This window comes from Anser brachyrhynchus (genome assembly GCF_964034855.1).
Source record: "Anser brachyrhynchus genome assembly, chromosome: 5".
Lineage (NCBI taxonomy): Eukaryota > Metazoa > Chordata > Aves > Anseriformes > Anatidae > Anser > Anser brachyrhynchus.
The window spans coordinates 8,948,855-8,968,371 of NC_137699.1; the positions used below are offsets into that span (position 1 = coordinate 8,948,855).

A 19,517-nucleotide genomic window follows, 5' to 3' on the forward strand; every position below is an offset into this window, starting at 1 on the left:
AAGCTAGTCACATACACCATCTCATACTTACTTAACTGACTACTTAAATAAAGAACTGAACTCACATTTTAATCTTCTGCCACAGGCAGCCCATCTCAAAGGTGCCCTGGTGAAACCATCCACATTTTAGTCTACTGAGTATGAATGGTATTTGCTTTCTTGCACCATGCAGACACAACCTCACAAATTCCTTCTTAATCTCACATTTTTTGACCATAAAAGTCCACCCCTAAAGAACCAATGGGCTGTAATCACAGCAGTTCCCACAATGCTCAAGCTAATGCCATGTGTTGAAACCTCAGCATCATGGAAAGCTTTGTTTTTCTCTGCAAGCTAAGAGGATAACTTTTCTCATTTCTTCCTTCCTGTTACTTGTCCTCTCTCCATATTTAATACAACTATATTTCAGGATGTTAATCTTAAGATCTTTTCAATGCTACAGTCTAGAAAAATTTTCAATTGCACTTTCTAAATGGTGGCAATTCTATCCAAAATTTAACACTTGAATTTCCTACTGGACAAAACCGTCCAATCCCAGGAACTGCTGAGAGCAATTCACTTTAAAAGGGGACTTTTATACAAGAGTCTTCCACAACTAGCTAAACTAAACATTAACAGAGCTTGTTTTCTTTCCCTGTGGCCACTGGTCTTTCTGCATTTATACAATTATATTATCTTTTTCCAGAAAATGGATTGCTCCCAGCTGTCAGCTGGAGTGATCCCTGGCCCATACCAGCTTCTTTGTGTCCAAGAAACTATAGGGGAAAACTCTATCTGACCAGGCCAAACAGAAGATGCAAGGCTATTCTAACAGGAAACAGCACAGGCAATCAAGATTCAGTGCTGGGAAATATTCCCTGTTACTGTTGGACAGGAATTACATCTTGGCACTGCCTATAAACCATAAAACCCTATTTAGTGCAATGCTAGCTATACGCTAAGTATTTCAGGGCCAGATAAAAGCTCTTGTTCTTCTCCCTTCTCTTTCAAGAATGCTACATGCAGTGCTCTCTCCTTTCATTAAGATGGCAATAAACAAATACACAGGAAAAATATTACCTTCTTTTAAAATTGACTTTTCTCTTGAGTCTAGAACTTCGGAAAGATCTGAAATACCTTCAATTTTGCTGTTGGCAGCCTTGTGTTATTTTCTGAGATAATACAGCAGGGCAGGTTGTTCCAGCTCATTCTTCCGTTCCAAGTTCTCTAAAAAGATAGGAGAGTTGGGTTTCGTGATGGAACCACTGGGGACTGAATGGCAACGTTACCAGGTCCCTGAGCGTAGTAACAGTGTAAGCTCCCTTGACTAAAGAAATAGTCGCATAAAAGATATAAACACATCATGAAAACACATATCCTTGCACCAATGAGTTTTTTTAACACATGAAGCAGACGTGCACCTGGTTGCGAGGCCCACATGTTTTATGTTCAACATTTGGAATCTTCATTATCCCAGTGTACAGCCTAAACACAATCTCATTTATGAAAGCCCTAATAAAAAGTCACGAGGCTGCTCCTCTGAATCAGGTCTTCTACCTTTTATCCTTTCATTTTTCCTTTCACTGAAATCCAAGTAAAGGGCTGTGATTTCATATGTGCCTGCCCCTGGTGGGTTACCACCTGTTTTGCAGCTGGTGGGTCTCTTTCTTTGCATGAGATAATCTTCAAAGCAGCCCTTCATTCTGACACCATGGGGCAAATTTTAGTCCCACTAAAACCTATTGCCCGATTGTCTTCATATATCATAGCCACAGCCCATGCACTGCTGCAGTGATTCCAAAAAGACAAAACACCATAGCAGTTTGGAAACATGCTTTATTCATCTGAGATTTAATGACCTATTTGCTTTTTCCAGAAGACTACATGTTGTGACATTTTGCTCAGTCTAACAGATATTACAAACAACTCTTCTTAAAGCTGTGACCCTTATTTTTGTTTGCTGTTTTTGCATAATGTGAAAAGACATATTAACAGTCTGTCTACTAACAGTGAGAATTACTGCAATGGATTTATGCTTTGTCTAAGTATTCTCTCCACATACATAAATTTCCAATGAATCTCATCTCTTTGTAATGAAAATTCACATAAAATCTTCTCTTACAAAACAATTGCTTATGCCCTCATATTCTTCCTGATTTGTGTTTGATTTCACTTTTATTGTTATTCTTGTCCTCTACCAGCAAATTTATTATATTTAAGAACCTGAAGGAGAAGTGAGTCTATTCAGAACAAAAGAATAAGGGCATTTCAGAGATGATTTTTGTAGAGTAGCTATTGTCACCATGATTCAACTTTTACTTAAAAGTTAAATGGAAAATCACTAGGCCAAATTCACAATGATGTATACTAAGACATTATTTTCCACCATATTCATGGAACTTAAGTAATACAGGTTTGCACTAACCCAGTATGGAGGTCGTTTATGGTTTCATACATGATTTCTGAACTTCACAGTTAAGTTTTTCTTCATCAGAGCAAAACCAAAATGTTAGCACTTCTTGGACTTCCCCTCCTATGACATTTTATCCTAGGATGGCAAATACTGTTGATCATTACATTAATGCAGTGTATTGCGATGTGCGTTGTACTGTTTAAAAGTGCTTTGTAACAGTTACATATTCTGCCACATTCATCACATTCATTTCATACTTGTTGCAACAACTGAGGTACCGTAATGAATGCCTTTGGAGTTATGTGGCTATGACATGCTGATACATGATGAGAGAAGTTCACACAACTACTCATCTGTGACTGAGGGTAGCTGGTCATCTTCCTCACCGCTGCAATCTACACCATGTAGCAATCACCCTAGCTGCATGCATTTTGACATGACAGGAAACAACAGTCTGGATGGATGCAATGAAGTGAAAGAGGCATTCACTCTGTATTAAGAGACCAGAGCAAACAGCAAAATCCAACATGAATGTTTTTCCTAAAGATATCTGTGTTCGCTCTACAGCTATAAATGTACCTCTCTCCCTCTTCATCTCTCTGTTTCTTCTGTCACTTCTATTTCTAAAAAGCATTATTTTGGAATGCATTCTGTATGAAAAGTTGCATTGTGCTCAGAGGAATAGATCACTGACCCACAAAAGCTTCTGTATGGTTACCAATCAGCTTTTTGCGCATACTTAGGGATTCACCAAAGTTATCTAGGCTGAAGAGATCTTATCAAAGTCTTTTGTATTATACCAACTGCAGAAGCATCAAGGGGAATTTTATGCTAATGATTCTCTTTAATCTCCATATAATTCAGGCCAGCTAAAAATAGATCTTTTACAAACAATGAATCATCATGACTTTAAGTGGATGCAGTTCTGCCACAATAAAGTCAAAATCTCTGTTCCATAGCACCTTTCTTTCCTCTCCATCTAACAACCACCCAACAAGCCAACTGATAAAACTGAATAGAATTATTTTTTCTTCATCCCTCCTAATTCAACAGTCGATAGGATGACCAGAGTCCAGTAAATAAATAATTTCAAATACCATAATAATTTGAAGGATAAAACTGTACCAGAAAGGAAACAGGATTTACCAAATTTTTAGAGCTAAGAAAATTGGACATGAGATTGTCAAACCCTGTGACAGTAGAAAAAGCCAAAGTAATTTCTTTTCTGGGAAAAAAAAAAAAAAAAAAGAGAGAGAGAGAGAGAAAAAAAAAGAAAAAGAAAAAAATGCCTACTCCCAGAGAAGGCTGTAGACCTACTTCCACTGCTGTTCCACCCTCCTGGAATGTGTGAGAAACCAGAGATACAAGCAGTGACTGAACCTATTTGTATGATTAATTAGCATCCATGTAACCTTGCAGATGAGATCTGTCTCACAAGATTTCACTCAGTGGTATTCTATATGCAAAGATTTCTCTCAGTATGTCACTATGAGCAGACAAGTAGCTTTGGAAACGTCCTAAAATAAGGCAGACCTGTGAAGGGAGGAGCTAGTTTTGTATCTCTCCTTAGCCCATTTTACTCAAAGCTACCACCACTGAAGAGAAGTAGAAACAGTCATGTTTAAATCCCAAACAGTAATTCATTTGGCAGCTGAAAAATGACTCACCTCTCAGCGACAATATAATTGTTTCCTAACACAGTTCTTCTGGATTCCTTGAATTTTACCACCACCCTTCTGAAATTCCCTTAAGACTAATATATAAGATAAAGGTTTGTATGCATTTTTCTTAGACAGCATGTGGAATAAATGAACAACTAAAGGGCAAAGGCCAACTATTAATATCATAGAGGTTTAGGGCTAAGCGAGATCCAGGTGCTGGCTGATGAAAAGTAACCATGAGACAAGCTGAAAGATTGTTTCCTGGACTTTTAAAAGCCTCCATACTTGAACTTTTCTGACATTTACTTTTGAATCTCATTATATTTTATTTCATACTTTCCAATGAAAGTTAAGAGTATTATTCCAGGGTTAAATTATGTATCTTATTGACAGTAAAACTTACCTCTCAATTTACCCAGATTTCAACCCATGGACCATCATGGTTCTTGATGTGGTAGGGTCCTATGTGGATGTCAATCTTGGGTAGCATGAGGGCAGCAAATCCCCGTAAGAAGCAATGCCCCAGCTGCTACGCAATGCTATGCAACCCCTGTGACCCCATGCACAGTGAGGAATTATAGATATTTTAAAGACTACTGCATTTTAAAAAGTACTGTTTAACGTTATCGCAATATATATTTACCATCCAAGTCAATGTGTACAAAGAGCTAACCAAAGTCCTGAGAAAGCATTAGGTGTAAACAAAATACCGTTAAGTGGTGTTTGACAGACCATGTGTTAAAAATAAGAGTTTGTCAATGAAACTGAGGGAAAAGTATTGTCTCAAATTCAAATATAAATGTATTCTAAGAAGAAATATGAGTACAGGACCAGAAGTAATGTAAAGAAGTAATATAGACACGACCCATCATTTCATGTGTTGAGTAACTTACTTCATAAATAAGCATCTTATTTTTTCTCTGATTTCCAATGTACCTGGGGAAGAAGCAAACTCATGAGAAATTATACTGGTATCTACTATACTGTACAGGTCATAAGGCTTGTAACAAGATTTCCTTCAAATATCTATCTTATCTTATCTTATCTTATTTTTCAACTAACTGCTGACTTCCTATCTCTTCTAGACTGTAATCTAGGCTTTGACCTGTACTATGGATATGCAGAAACAAAAGAAGAAAATTTTGAAAGTACTTTTGCTCAGTGTTAGTAGTTGAGTAAATTAGTTGGGTAACTGTTACATAACAGGTAAAAGAATCCAGCTTCCAGACAAAATATTTGAAAGCTCTTATCTTTCTTTTACCTTTATATTTATTTTAGCTTTCATCCTTATTTTCTTTTTCTTTAAACTGCTTCTAGCTTCCTCTTCCAGCTTACAGCAGTCACCTTCTTATTTTCCAGCACAGCCTCCCTCTGTGCTAATCATGGAGTTGCTACATTCATAGAAGAATCAACACTGAAGTTTGACTCCACTTTTTGAGTTACTACTAAAAATTAGTGCAGCAAACACACAATTTCAAGGACACACAGTTACATAACAGACACTGAAGTCAACTGCAAGACATGCAGTAATCTGCGGTAAGCCAAAATAGACCACACTACAGGATTTTTACTGGAGTTTATGAAGCCTTGGAATAGCCTGTTGATGAATGCTATTCCTGTGTAAAGTACACACACATACATATTTAAGGACAAACTGTAATTGCAGTCAAAGAAGGGTGATAGTGAATTCCTTCCATATTTCTGAAGGAGTCCTTAAAAAGTGCAAACACATCTGGTGTTCCCTCTGCTCTGAAGCATTTGAAATATTTTCTGCCGTATTTCACAGAATACTTAAGTGCCATGTAGAGCATTATTTCTCCCTGCTTACACCTCTCTTTGAGGTGTAATTTCTGAGGACTAAGAAATCCTCAGAAAGGTGAAAATCCTGAGTGCTTACTGTCATTGCCTAAGAATCTAGGATATCAATTTACAGAGCATGACCATGCAAATTATTCTTTAAACATTCTTGACTCAAAATAAGCATGAAATTTTTGAAACTTTTAGGCCTAATTGCCCAAATGAGACAGAAATAGCCTATTTCAGGTGGGTTAATTCACCTTGCATGTGTTGCAAACCAAGCATGTCGGCATGGTTAACTAGCACAGAAAATTCCTGTAAATTTCCATGTGACTTTACTTAGAACATAAGTACATACGCATACATATCGTTATTCCTCAGAGTTTTCTTTCTCAGCAGTAAAACACAAAAATTATTTCCTTACATTACTTAAATTTGCTTACAAACTTAAACTTATGCCAGAAAAGTCTTTCCTTGAAGATTTTCCCAAAAGCTTTCCAGATTTGTATACTTCATTATGTTCATATCATGTTGTACATCATTTTGAATACACTTGGAGCATGTTTGTAAAGACTGGTGGTAAAACACCTTAAATTCTGAATTTACTGATTACTTTCAAGGAAAATGAACACTATATTTGCAATAGTCCTTTGGTAAATTATGTTCTGTGCTGTTTTTCAGTAGCATACCTATCCCAGACAAATACGAGTACAAAAAAAGCTAGCTATTATGCTTTACACTTGCTTCCTGATTTTCTTTCATATCATTGACTGCTCCATGAAAAATAGGATGCATTTTTTTTCACAATAAAAACTGTTTTTTAAGTTCTCTCTTCACAGAATGTCCCATTGTGCAATGAGTTACAAGCAATCTTACTGCTATCTCAGGAGAGTTGGGGGAAAATCCTACAGTACAGTAGCCTCCTAACAAGACTATATATAATTGTGAAATCTGTGAATAAACTCCCTTAGGAAATATTAAAAATTGATCCAATTTGGTAAATTATTATTAATGCTTTCAACTAAATTAAATTGAAGAAAAAAGTCACGCTTGCATGTTGCTTGCCTGATGGGCAAATAATAACAACAATATCCTTACTTTGCTGTCATCTTCATTTTTCAGCTGCTGAAACCTTTCAGCTCTAAATAGAAAGACATGCTGAAAGTTTAGAACAAGCATAATTAGTCCTCCATGTTGTTTTGTGATTCCTCTCTATGCTGTCTTATTGTTCTTTACCAGCAAGTTTGATGATGACACCAAGCTGTGTGGCGCAGTCACAGAGGGACCTGGACAGGCCTGAGAAGTGGGCCTGTGTGTCCCTCATGAGGTTCAACAAGACAAAGAACAAGATCCTACATCTGGGCTGGGGCAAACCTAAACACTAATACAGGCTGGGCAGAGAATGGACTGAGAGCAGCTCAGATGACAAAGACCTGGGGGTGTTGGTTGACAAGAAGCTCAACATGAGCCGGCTATGTGCGCTTGCAGCCCTGAGAGCCAACTGTATGCTGGGTCAACATCCTTAAACTGAAGGAACAGGTTCCTTTTGCTCCCTCTGCAGAGTGACAGCACAGTACCGCTGGAGAAGAGACCAGCTTATGTGTTCCAACAGTCTTGGGCAAGCCATTTGAATCAGTGGAAATGTCCACAGGAGTTTCTTTGGCTTTGTATTTTTAGGCACAACTCTCTGTCACTTAATATTTTGGAAATTATTTATCAATACATTTCTCAGTTTATACATTTCATAGGCTAAAAATGTTACCAAAATGAAAGCAGATCTCCCAATAGAAAATTTTGTCAGACATTGTCATTGATTCTGTTATCTTGTAGAATACCACATTGCCAAAATAAATCGTAACAAATCTGCCACTAAGGCATTTTCAGGGTGAATGCTGTGAATCAGCCAGCCCATGAACCATAAAGAATATGCTGCAATGCACATTTTGTAACGTTCACTAGAACTGGGGACATCATAAAGCTCTGCCAATGCAAGCCTTTTTCATCAGCACAATTACAACACAACAAATATCTGAAATTTCTCCTGTCATTTTGGCATTTCTTTTACACAAAAATTTAAAACAACAGATTAAAGGGCAGATGACAATCAAAAATTGCATAATTAGTTTTCCTCAATTTTGTGATTCAACTGATATCTCTGGAATATGTCTCTTAGTATAGCTATAGTTATATGAAGTTATCAATTTTAAGAGTTTTTTAAATGACTTTTTCCCTCAAAAGCATATTCATAACTTTTTGTTCCTGAGGAAAAACACATTTTCAAACAAAAAGATAACAGTATTTAAAACTGTAGGCCTCAGAAATCCATAGCATAAAAACAACTTACATATCATTAATGAAGTTTTTTAAGCATCTGACTGAAATTAAATAACTTAATTCTCTTTTTGAGGTGTTCTTACTACGTCAACACAGTGCACAAGTTAATATTGCCATTCCGATTAAAAATCAGATTATTCCTTTTTTTTTTTTCCAGAGCATTCTGATCTTAACAAGGTAATATGTGCTCAGCAACACGTAACTCAAGAATGTGGTCAAAGAGCCGTCTTCTGCCTCCGCTCACACAAAAAAAAGTAAGTTGAACTTGTCTATTTTGAGTTTATTTTGGTAATATACTGTGGCATGTGTATAAGTGTCAGGGGCCAGAGGCACACCAGTTACCAATATTATTTCATATCAAGATACTGCTGGATGTTTCAGATAGTCCTGTTACAGATAGTCCTGTTACAATGAGTTCTATACTTCAACATATCTTTATCTCACTGGCCTGCTAAAACAATGCTTTTTTTGGAAAAAAAAAGCAATCTATTTTTCAAGTAACAGATGGATAAACAGATGGGTGGAAAAGTCCACTGAATAGTGTGTTGGCTGCCTGTCATTGCCTGTATGACTGCCAATAAATATCATATGGATTAAACCTGTAAACTAACACGTCCCTATTTAATGAATTCTTTCAGAATGCTATGTGTCTACTTGCCAATGCCACTATATATGAAATGCCACTTTGGATAAGGTAAATTTTTGCAAGGAGACCAAACACCTAAGCACAGCTTGTTCTAAGATTAATAACCAAAAGCAAACAGGAAAGGAAGCCCCATGGTAAAGTGTGTACATTTTTACAGATTAACTATGAGGAGATACATTTTGCACACCTGAAACAAATTCCTGGAAATAACTTACATGCAAGTATGTTTACACTTAGTATAATGTTTTCCTACTGCTTACATGTCTTCTTGTTAACAACTTTGTGTTTTTCTTTTCAAGGTTTGCATGAAGGAAGAGCGCTTAATTCAGTAACCAGCCATGAGATACCCACTCACATCCAACCAATGGCAGAATAAGTATTTTATCCTCTTTTGAGATATTCTTCCTATTTGGGCTAACATAAAAATAACGAAACAAATATTGAGATGAGAGTATGAAATTCCATATTTACTAGCACTTAGGCCTTTCCATTTCACATGCATCTTCCATTACAAGTAATTACGACTTGCCTGTCTGCCAAAGCCAGCATGGCTGTGTGGAGTAAAAGGTCTTTACTTTCTTTAGGGTGTTTATTGACACAGAGATCATTACATTTAAAAAGGTAATTCCTTCATGTTGCTTCCAACCTACTGTCTAATATTCCCTGAGTAATTCCTAGCTTTCACACTCAGAAACTGTGGATAATTTTATCCTTCTTCTACAAACCATTACAGATTTTACAGAGAGATAGAACTACAGTCTCAGTTCCACAGGCTGGAAAATAAGACGGAGAGAGATTAAACAATTTCCCCAGACTGCACTGAAAATCTGCTATGAGGAAGTTCAGTTCTCCAGAGCAACAATCCAATGCCTTACTCCTGAATTTTTGAAAATACAAAAGCAAGTATTAAAGCTGAAAAAATGACTTGAATTATGTGAATTAATTATTAAAATAATTAATATGGGCCTGTTCATGGGGCCTGTTCATCCTGGAGAAGAGGAGGCTGAGGGGGGGACCTCATCACGGTCTACAACTTCCTTGCGAAGGGGAGTGGAGAGGCAGGTGACCTATTCACTGTAAACACCAGTGATAGGACCTACGGGAATGGTGTTAAGCTGAGGCGGGGGAAGTTTAGGCTGGACATCAGGAAGAGGTTCTTTACCGAGAGGGTGGTTGCACACTGGAACAGGCTCCCCAGGGACGTAGTCACTGCACCAAGCCTGTCTGAATTTAAGAAGAGATTGGACTGTGCACTTAGTCACATGGTCTGAACTTTTGGGCAGACCTGTGGGGTGCCAGGAGTTGGACTTGATGATCCTTATGGATCCCTTCCAACTCGGGATATTCTATGATTCTATGAAAATTGTTGTCCTTTTAATATTTTTTCACAGGTATTAGAAATAGATTTTCTGATTTGCAAAAAATTTGTTAAAAACAGTATTCCTAAAAAGAAAATGCATTTGTTGATGTCATAAATCAGAGTAAGTAGGTGTGCCAGGATGCAAAAGAACAGAGGAAAGCAACAACAACATCAAATCATTAAGTATAGTCTGATAGCCCAGTACCAATAGATGATGCAAACATTTCTAAGAATGTATAGACAATTACAAACACTAAGAACATTTTGCAAAACAATCAGACATACAAATACAGATATGTGCAGAAGAAGGGTGTGTCAGAAGATGAAACTGGTTATAGTTTGAACAGGAAACAAACGGTGAGTTGAAAACTCCTGAATGTGTTAGAAGAAACATCTGACCTAAGGAAGACGCAATGAAGTGAAGCATGGAATTCAGAAATAAACTCTGCCATATGAAAGTATGTGTCTGAAGAAGAGAATAGCAAAGAGTTCAGAGAAGGACCCAAGCTGCAATGTTTGTCAAGTTCTCTTCACTGTCGACACCAGACAAAGCCAGGCACTCAGGAGCACAGCAACAGACTAAAGGTATAAATCACTCAGAGGTCAGCACATTCCTGTTATCTACAGAACATCATGTAACAAAACACAAAATACTGGGGTGATGTAATGAGCAAAAATAAATAAATAAATAAATAAGCAAGAGATTTCAGATTAGGTAGGACCCTACTCTGCTATAGGAGCTGGTCCTAAGCAGAGATGGTGGACAAGATAAATTCAGGGCAACCTGTTGATGCAGGATTACACAAGTGTATGTGGTGCTGAATTCTTAGTGTAAATCAATTAGTTGATGCCTTCTTTGAAAGCATCACAGAAGCCTCTGAATATCCTTTTTATCTTCAGAGTCTTCCTTACAAGGTTCTAGCACAGCCAGCAAGACCATAACACCGAGCAGCCCTGAATCCATACTGACAGCACTCTTAGCGTACCCAGAAACAGGCAAGCTTAGGTTTTTTAAAAGCCAGTTGTCATTGCTCCAGCCTCCTTGGGCATATGAGGCATTTGTTTGTGAAGGAATTACCTGGATTCAGTCTTGCCTAGGGCAGGAGAATTCCTGAATGGCTGGTTGAATTTTCTTATACACTAGAACAGCCTTTTGAGTGACTGCATACCTCTAGTTCTGACTGAAGGGGTGAATTAAAAGTGGGATATTCTCTTTTAGGGTAATATTACAAGTCTATGCATCTTGCTGTACACGTCGTCTTCCCTCCATGCGTGAATAAGCCTTCCTGTGAAAGAGCTTCTCTGGGCATATTCCTGCATCTTACTATGATTGACAGAAGCTGTCAGAAACCACAGAAACCACATTTTTGCCCTCTTTTCCTTAACTCATGTATAGCACGGAGTAAAAATTTTTAAAGCAAAAATGATGTTCCTAAAACCACTAGAAATATAACTGAAATATAATTGAATTAAAGAAACAGAGGTAATTCATGTTTTTGCTTGTTTGTTTGTTTTTTACCCCTCAAAATGCATTTCAGATTGCAATAGAACTGAAAAGTTTCAAAATGAATTTTTGTCCAACTCCTAATTTATGTATTTTTTTAAACATAAGTCTCCCATTCCAAAAATAACTAAAAATTCCACAAGAACTTAGATTAAAATTAAATGAGGCTTAGATGTGTATCTGAACTGATTTTTATTCTGTGGCTGGTTAATCTCTGGGGTTTTAGGAATTCTTGTGTCCCAGTTATTTAAGGCAATTCAAAGTCCCCAAATCTGACAGGATCCAAGACTTGAAAATACCACTGTACACTACTAATGTACTTCACTGAACATGAGCAACACAAATCAACTAAGCATTCTCAGCCTCGTGGGTACATACAGATTGAAAGTTACTGCTGCCTGGATATTTTGGCATCCCAACAGGGATAGGTTATCCTGTGGACTAACAGCCAAAGCAACACAGGAAGGAATTATTCACACAAAAGTAAACACAAACACTGCAGGTTACTGCTGGCCTTTTCTTCTCCTATTCTCCTTTTTGACCATTTGATTTGTTCTCAATAGCAACAATCAGACTTCTTTTCCTCTGTCATCTGTAGGATTATAGGCACTGTGTATCGGACTCTTCAGTCTTGTTTATTCAACACACATAGCATACAGCTAGGTGCATCCATTTTCTTCACCTCTCTAGCTTCTGGCCTTATGCACCTGCCTCCAGCAGATTACACAAGATCTGTAGCAACTCCAGATATACTCCTCAGGCAGGTGATATTAGATTATTATACTGGTTGATGCCAACTTCAGCTGAGCTGACCTGAGAAATGATTTCAACAGACACACAGGGAGTTTCCCTGAAACACAGCTGCATTAAAGACAGCTAAACCTCCCCGGCTCTCCACTGCACAACAGCCAACTAGTTCTGGAGGTCATCCAGGATACTCTGCCTCCTTAAGGCCTTGCTGCTCCCACAGACAACTGCAACTTTCAAGCTGTCCCCAGTGTTTAGGAAGGACTCTGGGCCATCTTGTCAGTGCAGACAAGTAAAGGTAGGTTACAAAGCCGCACGTAGATGTTGTCATGCCTCATCACTGGGACACAAAACAGATATATTCTTGCTTCCAAAATACAGTCTGTTCATGTGTTTGTCCTTCAAACATCAAAGCTGAGTTGCTGCAGAGATGTTCTGGTAGCCAGATAGCAAAACAAGGAAAATTTTAAGGTCTACTTTAATACAGTATGTAGTAGGTCTATCAGATCCTTGCCAAGATGCAAGAAGCTCTTATGATTTTAATGACCCTTAAGAATCCGTATTGCAAGTGTGCTATTGTTTGGAGAAAATGAAAGAAAATCCACAAAACATAAAATTCATGTGGCCTTTTTCTTGTGTTACTAAAGTTGACACATTAATGTTGTATTTAGACCCTGAAGCTTTGAATCTCCTAACAGCAACACTCACACCAGAGAAAATAATAAATAAAAAACAAAAATCCTGACCAGTATCCTACTTTATAAACCTCCTTGTTAAAGGATTCAGCATCTAAAGTGACAGTAACCCCAAAGCACTTCTTTTACTTTATTTTTAAATCACTGCTGTTTTCCTTTGTCTTTCTTTTTCCTTATGTCAAGCTACGCCAAGCTATTAAAACTATCTTTCTAGGACAAAAGCCTACAGGAAAATAGTTTGTAACATATGAGCAATGTGGGCTGATACAAATTTTATTTCTCTTATTTAACGTCTTGGTGATTCACATTAAATCACCTTCTAAATCTATTGGCTGATAGACTAAAAACAAAAACTAACAAAACACCTGAAAAGAGTCTGTTAGTCACACACCTAAAAATTAAAATAAGAGCATGCAGGGGTTTTCAGGGTGTTTAATTCCTTTTCTTTCTTTCTTTCTTTTTAACTTCTATAAAAACAAACAAACAAACAAACAAACACTTTCAGAAATCAAGTTCTTCCTTCATTTGGCTTCAGCATTTCATTTCTAATTAGAAATGATGAAGAGTCATGAATGGAAGGTTTACTACTTAGAGCTTCTGGACTCATACAAATTAGGAAAAGATCCTGTATAATTCTCAAACTTATTTTGTGGTTCCAAGTGGTTCAGCAGAAGCTTTGAACTTTGGCATGTTTTTTAAGCTGAATCCCTAGACCTTTGATGAAATTTTCAGTGTATTAATTACAGAGATGTTTAAACAAAACTGCCATTTTAAGAATTGAACCTAATATTACAAGTACCTTAGAATTTGATCTTTCCAAACATCTCCCCTAATAAATCCCTCCCAAGCCTCCAAGCTGTGATTCAGAAAAAGAATAGTTCAGGGGCAGCAGTATGTTGAAGCCTTGAGTCACGCACACTTTGTGAAAAGAGTTGGTATATCATTAAGTAATACAGGAGGAAAGAATAATTGATATGAGCCTAGTCAGCCAAGAGAGGACAAAGCCTGCATTTTTGATGTGTGACTCAATGTGCTCTTCAGCAGCAGCATTGCAGACAAACAGCTCTCTGCGGGTCCAAAAGAAGCAAGGTTTTTTGAGAGGAGAACATGGAACTTTTCTTGGGTAACTTCCTACAGCATCTCATTGCTCACATGTAAATATGAGTTGCAGTTATAGAAGAGAATTCAAAAACAACCACAGCCTCCTTGTTACTTTTGATGTACTATATATACACTAAAAACCAGAACTATATTAACGAAAAGATTCTCATGGAAATAAAAGAAACGTATTTTAAGTGTCACTCACGAAGAAAACAGAACTTAGTAACTTCATTTGCCATCTCAACTGTTATTTTTGCTGCAGAATTTCATCTGCTTCACTACATCCCTCCTCATACAGGATTCCTTCAAACAGTGGTCACATAACACAGCAATAGAAGTGCCAGCATAATAGCTGTTCTTTTTAATTCAACAGTAACACAGATGGGAAATACTCATTGACATTCTGAGGAAGAAAATTGGTTACCATAAATGCCAGGGAAAAACAGAGCAGAGCAGGGAAAAAGCAGGTGACTCTACCAACATTTTCCATCTCCTTTCAGCTTCCTGTATATCAGGCACAAGTATGAGAGCTCAATTAAGTAGCTCCTGCACAATCAAGCAGACTAAAATGAGAAATATACTTCTTTCAATTCATTCCCCTACCAGTATAGAATAATTTCTTACATGATTGGTGTTATTCCTTCAACAAGTCTAATTTGAAATATCCTGACAAAACCACTTCCACATCTACTTTGGGAAACTGCTGGGGTTTAGCATGAAGTTTTTCATTAAATTTCCCATTATTTTTAATTAATTTATTTACAGAATCACAGAATCGTCTAGGTTGGAAGAGACCTCCAAGATCATCTAGTCCAACCTCAGCCCTAACTCTAACAAGTCCTACACTAAACCATATCACTAAGCTCTACATCTAAACGTCTTTTAAAGACCTCCAGGGATGGTGACTCAACCACCTCCCTGGGCAGGCCATTCCAATGCCTAACAACCCTTTCGGTAAAGAAGTTCTTCCTAATATCCAACCTAAACCTCCCCTGGCGCAACTTTAGCCCATTCCCCCTCGTCCTGTCACCAGGCACGTGGGAGAATAGACCAACCCCCACCTCGCTACAGCCTCCTTTAAGGTACCTGTAGAGTGCAATAAGGTCTCCCCTGAGCCTCCTCTTCTCGAAGCTAAACAAGCCCAGCTCCCTCAGCCGCTCCTCTTAAGACTTGTTCTAGAGACCCCTCACCAGCTTCGTTGCCCTTCTCTGGACTCGCTCGAGCACCTCCATGTCCTTCTTGTAGCGAGGGGCCCAAAACTGAACACAGTACTCGAGGTGCGGCCTCATCAGAGCCGAGTACAGGGGGACAATCACTTCCCTAGCCCTGCTGGCCACACTGCTTCTTATGCAAGCCAGGATGCTGTTGGCCTTCTTGGCCACCTGAGCACACTGCTGGCTCATATTCAGCCGACTATCAACCAAAACTCCCAGGTCCTTCTCTGCCAGGCAGCTTTCCAACCACTCATCTCCTGGCCTGTAGCGCTGCTTGGGGTTGTTACGCCCCAGATGCACGACCCAGCACTTGGCCTTGTTGAACTTCATATGGTTGGCCTCAGCCCATCGGTCCAGCCTATCCAGATCCTCCTGCAGAGCCTTCCTACCCTCGAGCAGATCGACACACGCACCTAACTTGGTGTCATCTGCAAACTTACTGAGGGTGCACTCGATCCCCTCGTCCAGGTCATCGATAAAGATATTAAAGAGGACCGGCCCCAGCACTGAGCCCTGGGGGACTCCACTAGTGACTGGCCTCCGACTGGATTTGGCTCCATTCACCACAACTCTTTGGGCCCGGCCATCCAGCCAGTTTTTAACCCAACAAAGCGTACGCCAGTCCAAGCCACGGGCAGCCAGTTTCTTCAGGAGAATGTTGTGGGAAACGGTGTCAAAAGCCTTACTGAAGTCAAGGTAGATCACATCCACAGCCTTCCCCTCATCCACCAAGCACGTCACTTGGTCATAGAAGGAGATCAGGTTCGTCAAGCAGGACCTACCTTTCATAAACCCATGCTGACTGGGCCTGATCGCCTGGTTGCCCTGCAATTTATTTATTTATTTATTTATTGACCCCCCTCAGATCATCCCACATTCCTCTCCTTCGTGCTCTTTCCATGTTTCAAATATTTATAATTAAATACCACAGTTCTTTGGAATGGTCACTCATTAGCCATACAACTTAGTTTTCAGATATGGACAGATGCAAGACAGTATTGTAATACATGGATTAGCAAGTGCGATTCATTATCGTTGTTCACATTTGATAGTTTACAACCTGGTATCTGAACCTACCGAGGTAGCACTTAGACCAATAAACTTCACTTTTGTACCACTTCTGCTTTCAGCTGAGGATGTTGTATAATGCTAGGGACCTATGGCAGTAGGATGTGCAAACTGGATTTTGGTGAGATACAGAACAAGAAAATATATTTGTGAAGTGTGTGATAAATGGCAGGAATAAGACTGTGTTGTATTTATGCAAGCATCTTGATGCACAGACAACGTATTAGCGTTCAATAGCCTGCCTTCTTCCTGCTTGAGCTACAGGCCTTATTTTCCCAAATACTGTATAAATGGTTACAATGATTAATGGAGCATGATTTCCTTGTGTATGTGTGCACACAAAATAGATGTATACTTACATATATATCTGCATCTACATAAATAATGATGTTAAAATAATGCAGCTATATAAATTTTCTGCTGAGGCGTTTGAGTATAGAATTTATCCAGAACCCTACAGTATAAGACCTTCAATGCAAGCAAATTCATAGCCTTCAGGTGTCACTTACCACTGTAGTGATTTTTGTATTGTCATTAATACCTCTGTAAAATGGAAGTTTGCTCTAACCTCCAGCAGAGATGGTCCAAATTAAGAATAAATAAATAAAAGTGAGATGAAAAGTTGGCCAAAAATGTTTTCACTATTTTCCATATTTTCATTTGGAGTAAGGAAAAGTAGATTTTTCTTTGCTTCTACTTAATATCTCAGAAAGATTTGATTGTTTTCAAACACACAATCCGTTCTATTTCCTTCAGCATTTTGAGTGAAAATGCTTTATGTTTTCCAGTAGGCATCATTCTTACAAGGTGTAACATTCTCAGTAGGAGTAAGGTAATTTCCAATAAGCTGTACATTATTTCAGTAACATGAAGAGTAGAAAGGGACAGGATTTAGACAGGGGAAAGACAGAAGCTGAGAAGAAATACTTGAGCTCTTGGTAAGCAGCAACTGAAAGACACTACCATATGAAAGCTGATCTTTGTAATGAGGTGTTTATCTTTTCAGTCTACTACTAAAGATTTCAGCATCAATAAAGGCCTTACAGTGGCAGTTAGCACCATTTCAAACAAATTACATGACTTTGCAATTCATTGCTTAATTGATACTTCACTCAACAGAAGGTATTTAACACTCACATAAACCAGAATTTTATTAGAAATGTGGTGAATGTTTTATTTTATAGACAAAGTAGCATACTAATAAAGACCAAGCTAGAAATATGATCCTATTTTGAGACTATGCTGGTGCAATGACAATTTTGCCACAGAAACTATATTGTAACTATATTAATAAATGCTTTGGTTTCAGTCAGTTCTCTATATGCTTGCCACTCAAAAGATGTGACTTTTTAAGTGTTTATAAATATGTAAATCTGAAGATATTTATAATTGCTTTTCCCTGGTCATAAGTGACTAAAAACTAGGACTATAATTTAATTTAAAAGATTAAAGAGTGCAACATAAGCCACCTCTTTTGCCCTAAACTAACACTGGAAGGTGAGGAAATTTTAAGGTACTGTATTTGGTATTTCAATTTAGTTGGACTTTTGATGTTCAGCATTTCTCCAAAGCCAAGCAGGTTATGAAATATGGATTTCAGCATTTAACTTTTAGCATCCATACTAGAACACCCCAGTTTAATTGACTTGCTGCTGGCCAGCAAGGAGGCAGGAACGGAGCTAGGAACCAAGCCCAGAGCCCTGCCTGATTGGCATCTTATCCTCTGGCCACTGCTGTCTGGTTAGCACCTAACTTGCTTTGAGGTTGATCAATATGCAACTTCACAGCAATTACACGGTACTCTGCAATACTGTATTCCCACTTCAGGTCTTTGAAATGTCAAGTAACCAGTTAACTGTGTAGCACAGATGAAGTACATAATTTTTCTGCTAACTCCAGCTCTGTGGAATAAACTGTACCACTTTTAGGAATGGCTTGCTTTTCTATAGGTTTTTTCTTCTACCAAGAACCACACTTCTCTTTTGATAAGAGGATGAGACTTATTATAATGTACTAGTAATATATATGGCAGATGGATTGTTATTAATGGGAAGACACAGGCAAGTTTATATAGGCAGGGAAACCGTAATTCTATTTTTAAATACAGACATAATTCAATTAAATAATGATACCTTGAGCTTTACAGAAAACAGACTGTTGAAACAGGTGATAACACTGTTATTTTTAAGCCTTGGGAAAGCTTAAATAAAGAAAATAAGATATAATTAATGAAACATGTTTTGTTCTCTGCCAAGATTATAAAAGAAAGCAATAGGATATTTTTGCAAGAACATATTAAGCCCACTCATGAACTAATCTTGAAGGAAAGGAATCTTTCCCAAAACAGCTGCTTAGGTTAAAAGGAAGGAAATTATTAAACTGAATCATATATCTGTAGGGCTCATGTTCATATCAAAAAGTAAAATAATATGACTCCGTGTCTTCTCTGGTTGCTACTGCTTTTTTTTTTTTAATTTTATTTTATTCCTTATATTTATTTATATGTTCTTTAAGGAAACTAATCGTGCAAAATTAAACTCTCCTATTAATGAGAACGTGTTAATTCTTGTGAAAAAAAAAAAAAAGGCAAAAAAAGGCAACTTCTCTCCATGGCTGTTCATTTCAACTGATTTTCATTTATTACATAGGCCTGAACATCCTGAACAATCAACTGAATATCCAACAAAAACAATCTGAAAAGATTTTAAATAAGTTTAAGCTTTCAAACATTTTTAATTCTTTGGTGAGTGAAGCTTGCTAAGAAATAAACATTCCCTTTTCTAATTTATTGTTCACAAAATGCATTTTTGTGTTTTGTAAGAATCGTTGTAGCCAGCTACACACAGACAACAAATTTTATTTCATTAAACCCACCCACAGTGTTGGGCTGCACTTGAACATGAGCACCTACTAATCTGCCCCTCTGGCTGTAAACAGCACTGAATATAATAAAAGTGCACCTAGAGATGTCAGGAAAACATTTACCTTCATTTATAAT

The 19,517-nt window shown here is 37.8% G+C and overlaps 1 long non-coding RNA gene across 1 annotated transcript in view; it reads left to right on the forward strand.

The window, feature by feature from the left end:
• LOC308196377 overlaps positions 1-10,185 on the forward strand; it is a 62,938-nt gene extending 52,753 nt beyond the window's left edge. Inside the window, exons 3-4 of the long non-coding RNA XR_013952173.1 lie at positions 8,342-8,438; positions 9,130-10,185. This is a non-coding gene — a long non-coding RNA (uncharacterized lncRNA). The remainder of the gene's footprint in view (positions 1-8,341; positions 8,439-9,129) is intronic.
• The last annotated feature ends 9,332 nt before the right edge of the window (positions 10,186-19,517 follow it).